General features: G+C 41.5%; 4 non-coding genes across 4 annotated transcripts; all 4 read right to left on the bottom strand.

The window, feature by feature from the left end:
• Window positions 1-437: 437 nt before the first annotated feature.
• Trnal-cag (transfer RNA leucine (anticodon CAG)) lies at window positions 438-520 on the bottom strand. Its single transcript has one exon. It is a non-coding gene; the product is annotated as a tRNA-Leu (tRNA).
• A 3,622-nt stretch (window positions 521-4,142) lies between these two features.
• Trnal-cag (transfer RNA leucine (anticodon CAG)) lies at window positions 4,143-4,225 on the bottom strand. Its single transcript has one exon. It is a non-coding gene; the product is annotated as a tRNA-Leu (tRNA).
• A 2,039-nt stretch (window positions 4,226-6,264) lies between these two features.
• On the bottom strand, window positions 6,265-6,347 carry Trnal-cag (transfer RNA leucine (anticodon CAG)). Its single transcript has one exon. It is a non-coding gene; the product is annotated as a tRNA-Leu (tRNA).
• Window positions 6,348-6,876: 529 nt separating this feature from the next.
• Window positions 6,877-6,959, bottom strand: Trnal-cag (transfer RNA leucine (anticodon CAG)). Its single transcript has one exon. It is a non-coding gene; the product is annotated as a tRNA-Leu (tRNA).
• Between the last annotated feature and the right edge of the window lie 1,350 nt (window positions 6,960-8,309).

Raw genomic sequence — 8,309 nt, 5'->3', positions numbered from 1 at the left:
AAATAGGAATTCTGGAGTCGACTGCAGTCGGACTCGAATCCATAGCCCATTGGCGTTGTAGCTGAGGAAAGTGTGGATTAAACCACTAAGCTATCTCTCCACCTAATTACTCGAGTACAAGTCCACTCAATACACAATCGACTCACGTCGAATCGAGTCATTTTCAATTTTAAGAAAGTAACCCGAGTCAAGTCGAGTCATTACAACCCTGATATAGCTGAATATATATTTTAAGAATCAATTTATAGGCCTATGTAGTGTCATCACTGCCTAAGTGAAAACTACCTTGAGCAGCTCTAAAGAAAAACAGCCTCACCATAAAAATATGAAACATATGATCGGAAAGGAACAAATTATGAATCCTATTCTATTTACTAATTCGCGAATTTAATAGAGACTTCGAAATAAGTCGAGTTTAGTAAAACTTGGAAAAATACTGAAAGAAGTGGGATTCGAACCCACGCCTCCAGGGGAGACTGCGACCTGAACGCAGCGCCTTAGACCGCTCGGCCATTCTGCCACCGGCGATTCGCCGAGTGTGCCAGGATTTCAAATTAAATGCGACAGTTTCGTCCGTAATTATTTTTAACCTAAGGAACACCTAACGTTGATCTGCAGCCCGTCACGGAACCCCAAATCTTCTCTGAATCATAAACGCCAAAATGTATCAAAGTATACATCTAATAAATTACTATAGATTACAGTTTAACAAAATAAACTGTTCATCTATACAGAGGATTAAAAGACCAAAACCATTATATGATTTGACGCCAGTAGTGTATAGTAGATCGGTATGGGGGTGCCTGGGGCTCTTATGGACCCTCTCGCACGGTGCCTCGAAAACTCGTGTTGGCACCGTGACCCTTTTAGACCCCCGATCGCTCCCATGGTGCCTGGGATAGTATAGGCATCCCTCACATGGTAACCCTTTCAGGTATAGCGATCGCTCGCGCGGTACCGCGAAAAACCGTGTTGACATGGAGTTGTTTCAGGTATAGGCATCTGTGGCATGGTGACCCTTTCATGTATATAGGGCGTGGTGATGAGGTGTTGTTTCAGGTATAGCCATCTCCGATCACTAATCACGTGACTATTTTCTATACTTGCTACATATACAACACCATGTCGGCGAGGCATATACCTGAAATCACTAATCGCCACTATACCCATAAGAATCCATGACATATCATCAACACAACCTATATCTGAAATCACGAATCACTGCCGCCGCCTATGCATGAAAATACGAATCGCCGTCGCAGCCTATACCTGAAAAGGTCACCATGTGAGCGATTGGGGGGGGGGGGTAGGGGTCTGAAGAAAACCCCACTCGCCACCCCGGGTTTTCAATACGAATCGCCACCGCACCATAAGAGCCCCAGGCACCTCCAGACCGATCTACTACACCAGGGGTGGGCAAACTACGGCCTGCGGGCTGCATGCGGCCCGCAGCATCGTTCTGTGCGGCCCACGAGAGTCTTATTAACTTATTAGAAATATTGTTAAAATGCGTACTAAATATCGAATTAATGCAGGGACTAATTAAACTTTTTCTTAGTATATTTCACCATGATAATTCTAAGGCAGTGGTTCTCAAACTGGGCGGCGTGTCTCCCTTGAGGGCGTGAAATCATCTGAAGGGGGGCGAACCTGAGCTCAAATGTTAAAAATTTTCGCACTCTGCGCGGTTTACACCCAATTCTAATACAATTGCTCTGTATTTAGTCTGAATTTCATATCTAAAAATCTCTCATCCACAGTCGTAACCGGGGCCTACGATATTCGCCAATCGAAAACATGATGATGGGTAGGCCTATTTATTGCGGATAAGTCTGACTTCCCTGCTGTTTCCCTTTTAGATACCAGCTCAGAAATGCGAGGATTCTCCTTGAAAAGCGTCATCGTAAATAGTGAAGATAGAATTGGGATTAAGAGACGCTTAGGAGTACAGAACTTCATAACACATTTGAATAAAATATTCATATTTATTCCCGAAGCTTTTCGGCTGACCCTCGTCAGGGGAATATCGTCAGCAATAATGCGAGGATTCGAATAACTATGTTCAGCAACAATACATATCGCTAATTATGACGTCACACAGAAGATATACAAAGTTAGGAAAACGAGAGAACTGAAGCGTTGGCAGAATTGGGATTTCAGATTCAGTTTTGATCTGTCGAGGGTGTGCTAATTTGAATTGGTATATCGATGAAATGGTGCTACGTGAATTTTACTCTTAATTGCGAAATTTCGAGGGCTTCGTACACACGAAACCGTATCAGTCGCTAAAACAAATCTACCCTTCGCTCTATATACAGTATTACACAGTGGCGGCTCGTCCTATAGGGCAACTGGGGCATTGCCCCACCTAAAATTCTGTTCAATAACAATTCTTTACCATTTATAGACGCACACCTATCTATATAAACCGAAATCACAGCGAAAATCGTATACTTCTTGTCCTTTCGCTTGTAAATGCCCATATATAGCGAAGTCTATGCAAAAATCGAATTCTCTTCTGTGTTTTCGCTTTGCGAATGCCTAGCCGGGGCTAGTGGTAATTTCGTTTCCTAATTCGAGTGAGAGCTGACTCGTCATTTATCGCTAACAGATTATACGCAAAGCCGGTATTGGTCTCTATTGATTTTAACGATGCTCCTTACCTAGATCCGTCATAAGCTTTTGCACGGTATGTCTTGATTTTAGTATCGAACGCTGTGCCAAGTCTCAAGGATGACACTCAATGATTAGGGCAGTAATTTCGTTATCAAGGTCGAGTATGGTAAAGATGTGCTCCGATCTGACACTTTAGCCTACAACACATTGCGGATTACACGCAAAAGCCGGTGTATCTGCGGTAACGTTAAGTGAGATGATGATATCATTCTCAGTTTGCATTCAAATATTTACTTTGATCGTATATTCTCCAATGTCAATTTCACCGTGAAATTGTGGCCTTCAAGTCATTTGCGTACAACCCCCCGTCACTTGATCAGCCTATTCCTCAGTAAATTTTACGCAAAATTCGGTGTTGGTCTGTTCGCATTAATTTTGACAGTGTACCATACCGAAAAGGGCCATGAGGCCACTTCTCGATAATGTCATGTAACAGTGTACCAAGTTTAGGGCTTTCACCCACGTATTTATTCGGTAATATATTTTTCAAAGGCGATTTCGCAGCAGACCTATAAGACAGTAATAAAAACGTATGTGTCGTGTTACAGTCTCCAGTTTCAAGCCCAAAATCTCTTATGCTGTACCGAGACCAAATTTCCGAGGCTGCTATTCTTAGTCCTTTACAATGATGTTTTGGATTCAATAGGACAGGCCCAATCTATGAGATAACAATTGCGTATCTGTCGGAATTCGTTGACCTTTCCAATTAGGCTTACGCAATCTCTCGAGTTATAGTCATTTCCATTTCTGCAGATAATTAGTCAGGTCTAATGCGAACATGAACCGTGTTGAATCTTTGTTCCGTACGCCGTTTACGCAGTTACCACGCTTCAAGTCACAGCTCACCAGCGGACCTCTCGTGGCACATACGTTAAAATCACTGTTGCCGGGAAATTCATGTTACCGTACCATCATTAAGTTACTTGTTTACGTTGGAAAACGCCATTCTGACGTCATCTTGATAAAAAGTCGCTTGCAGCCCTTGCCCCACCACCCGATATTGTCACGAGCCGCCACTGGTATTACATTTGTTTATCGCAAATGGCCGATGATACGCGACATGGTGGTTGTCGTGGCAATGAAATCGTCAGGTGATCAGTCATTTAATAATATTCATATTCATTACAAAGCATCAAAAGATTAAGATACAGTAGAGTTGTACAGAAATAGCCTCTTTTCAGATTTTCGCGTCTATTAGCTAAAATTGATTGGTTGGTTAACAAAAACCTTGCACACCAAATTTGATTCGATTTTGACTACTAGAAGTGAAGTTATTAAAGTTGAAAAATTCTGAAATTTCTAAAAAATTAGAAGTTTTTCTTCAAATTTTACTGTATTCACTATGTTGATGGATTGGTCATTATTAAGTGCGTTTGCTCAAATTATGGATTCAGGAAGGACTAATCCAGAACCATTAACCATTCTTGACGCTCGTTCTCACGAATAAAAATAATATGTAAGTAACATGACAGAAGTGGGATTCGAACCCACGCCTCCAGGGGAGACTGCGACCTGAACGCAGCGCCTTAGACCACTCGGCCATTCTGCCGGTAAAACCCGTTAACATCTTGATGTAATGTACAAAAGTATTAGTTTCAAATAAGCGAAATTGTTCTTCGTATCCACCAGTGATTTAGCAGTAACATAACACAGGGGGTAGCTGATGAATGCTGAATCCACTAGCTGCAAAGGGTGATTCGTAGCATATGCGCGACTTACACAGATTACATAACAAGGGGGATCCCAGATAAAGAGACCGCAGCTGGTCGTTAGTTATATCTTCAGGTTGGTTGTATATCGTACATTATTTTCGATACGAAACCATTCAATAAATACTGTATGCTGTATTACCGTGTAACACGCACTTATAGGGTTCGAATTGTACATTCCAGATCGATGGACACAATGTTATTGATGCCAGCATTACGTGATGGCGCCACCATGCGGATAATACAGGCCTCTCGAAAGACGCAAGCGGCTTAACTCGCCAGTCGCCAGTGAAGGATAGGGTTACTCGGCGCTTGTACTTATATAAATATCAATGATTCTGGATAATATGCGAAATATTGTACTTTATGGTCATAAACGACGATCTACGAAAAATTTAGCTGGCCCCTGGCTACGCCAATGCTTCGGAACTGATATTTCAGTCATCAAAATCACAAATTTCGCGATCAAGCTCATCTCATTTGAGTTATTTGATTTTGGTAAATTATTTTTTCGAGAATATGACTCATTTCGAGGCTTACCCCGCGGGCCACTTAAAACCTTCTCGTGCGCCACGGGCTGACCGCCCCTGATGTACAGCATCAAGCTTGGCTCTTTCCGTACGATACAGTTATCCTGTATAATTTACAGGAAAACCATAAATGGTTCTATTCTTTTTTGTCGCTCAAGACTTACAATCTACAATGCGATACACAAGACGGCATTTCTAACGGATATCCGTCTCGAAAATTACTCTGTAGTTGGCACTGATTGCGTGAAATACGTTGCACGCTAGATCTGTTCGAAGCAAAGGTTGCTGCAACTTGAAACGGTCACGCGTAAGCAGTCCAGTGTTTCTGGCTACCTCGGAATCAAAGGCGAATGATCTATAGTCACACTGCCGTACATATTAAAGCATGCGGTTGGGTCTGGTCATGCATCGACTGCACATGCGATAATTAGTTATCTTCATTAACCAAGTACATCAGACGAACACGATTAAATGACACCGGGGATTAAGCCCCTTCAAATAAGATACCCGTACTACACAAAGTACAGCATTAAACATAATTCATCGCTGGACCGATGAAATTAAGCTGTATTTAAATAATAACCTTTAACTAATAATATCACAGGACTCTTTGAAGATATCAACAAATTGCGACCACGCACGCTAATAGGCTTCTATGTACAGCGAAGGCCAGAAACTAAGTACTTCTACTTGAAAACTAAGTACTCAAGTAGTTTCTGCCTCCTTGTACTGCTTTAATTTCTATGCTCTAATTCCAATCTAATTTCTGCTTTTTTCTGAACATACTGCAAGTGTGTAGCACGAAACGAGCCAAGCTTGATGTACATACATTTATATTTCTCATGATTATCCGAATTAACACTTATTTGATATGAACCGAACTGATTTTAGCGAATTCATTAATTCCAATTATGATTTACTGCATCTATAATTTACTTCCAGAATAATTTAAGATAAACTGAGGATGAACTCTGATTCGATATGAACTCAACTTGATTGAATTACCAGGTGTTTGCCAATTCAGTAGGCCTAATTCTAATTCTGGTATAATTTGGAGTGGTTATAATTCTACTTCTGGTGTAATTTAAAGTAAGCTGTGTAGCTGTAATTCTAATTGTCATGTAAATTGGAAAAGCTGAAAAATTACTAATTGTTCAACTCTGGCTGCATTGGGTGTAACTATATCACCACGATTGCGGCAGCTTTACAGTTCTGAATTTAACATGACGACAACCCTGCTATCAGTCAAACATTGAACAATTTTTAATGATAAATGTTGTTACTGGAAGTGCGGAATTCGGAAAGGTACAGCACCATTAAGTATTTGTGATGTTCGTATAAAAACATTATGACAGAAGTGGGATTCGAACCCACGCCTCCAGGAGAGACTGCGACCTGAACGCAGCGCCTTAGACCACTCGGCCATTCTGCCACTCCGAAGGATCGGTTTTGGTGCTCGAAAATTTTCAAAACTTTGCGGTTCTCTTACTTCAGTGCCTGTTCTACTAGCTATAACAGCGCGAGTTCAAATTTCTCGGTAGCGGTCGAACATTGATCATTTTCGAATTTTGAAGGTTGTTACTCGAACCGAACAATTCAGAAACGCGGATTCGACCCCAGTTACCTTTCGTGACACAGTTGAATGACTATACAATTTTCAGCTGTTCTAAATTAGATTAGAATTGGAAATACTGAATTCACAAAATCTTGAAAATTGAAATTTATTCTGGATTTGAAAGAAATATACCAAACATCAAGTCCTGTTCTTACATAAGCACGAGAACGACAAATGTCTGTGCAGAAAGCTTGGCTCGTTTCGCACCACGCAGCTCTCTTGTAGCATGGCCAGGAAAACCAGAAATTTGGATAGAATTAAAATGAGATCATCGAAACATTTCAAAATTAGATTCGAAGTAGATTATCGGTATTTCGCTGTCTACTTCGACGTTCGAACAAAAACATGACAGCAGTGGGATTCGAACCCACGCCTCCATGGGAGACTGCGACCTGAACGCAGCGCCTTAGACCACTCGGCCATGCTGCCGGCGAATTATGGGGTGACCCCGAATCCAATCCAAGAGAAATATTAGTTTCAAATCAGCCAAATTGTTCTTCGAAACAAATTAATACAGGAGTTACGGAATATCTTCTGGTTGCAGATTGATTCGTTGGGTTCATTTTGAATATTTGAAGTTCACCGGTCCGCGTTGTCAAAAACGTTGAGAACTATACTAGTCTAGTTCATATTTCGATGGAAACAATATCACTGATGCCAGCATGACCTTACGGACGATACAGGCCTTCTGATAGAGAGAATCGGGCCGAATTGACTGTCTGCCTAAAATTTAGTTAAGAAAACTAACATTTTCCTAATTCCACAGATTTTCATTTCAGTGACATTAAGCGCGATAATCTGAACCAGGGATGTCAAAGTCAAATTGCGTCGCGGGCCGGATTCAAGCCTTCAAATCACTCGCGGGCCAGACCATAGACAACTGAGTCCAAAATGTTACCTAGTTCGCTTGCAGCTTCTCCCTTGAATACCGTAATAGCCAGTGGCGGCTCGTCCTATAGGGCAACTGGGGCATTGCCCCACCTAAAATTCTGTTCAATAACAATTCAACCATTTATAGACGCACAGCAATCAATATATACCGAGATCACAGCGAAACCCGCGTTCTTCATGTGCTTTCGCTTGCAAACGCCCATACATAGCGAAGTCTCTGCGAAAATCGAGTTCTCTTCTGTGTTTTCGCTTTGTGAATGCCTAGCCGGGGCTTGCCCCGGTAGCGCTCATAACAAGCTTTCACTATCTATTCTCTCAAAGCCGCGCACAATAAAGAAACGGTGATTTACTCTCTCCTATTGGTAAAATGGCCGAGCAACCGGGGCAAATATGCCTACTCGCCCTTAAGGTGTGATGTAACAATCGTATCTATATCTGAACTCGGTTACCGTAATATGCGTTGAGTCGACCTTTGCTGGTATAGGTCGATTTTGACGGTGTTTCGCACCATGATAATTCTTGAAACTTGGTATGATATGTCGTGAAGGTAGTATTTAACACTGCTCCAAGTTTCAGGCTTGCTACTTAAAGATAATGGTAGTAATTCCGTTTCGGAAGTTCAGTGTGTGCTGATCTATCATGTACATAGTACAGCAAACAGATTTTACTCAAAAGCCGGTATTGGTCTCCATTGATTTTGACGATGTTCTATACCGAGATCGGTCATGACATTTGGCACGCTGAAACAAGTTTTAAGTTTGTCACTGAACTATGTGCATGGGTGGTAATTTCGTTTCCAAAGTCGAGTAAGAGCTGACTCTTCATTTATCGCCAACAAATTTACGCAAAAGCCGTTATTGGTCTCTATTGATTTTAACGATGTTCCAT

The sequence above is a fragment of the Botryllus schlosseri genome, chromosome 3 (genome assembly GCF_051294905.1).
Source record: "Botryllus schlosseri isolate E-star chromosome 3, Bs_hap1, whole genome shotgun sequence".
NCBI classification, from domain to species: domain Eukaryota; kingdom Metazoa; phylum Chordata; class Ascidiacea; order Stolidobranchia; family Styelidae; genus Botryllus; species Botryllus schlosseri.
Note: the sequence above shows the minus strand (reverse complement) of the source record. Positions and strands in the feature narration are given on the sequence as shown.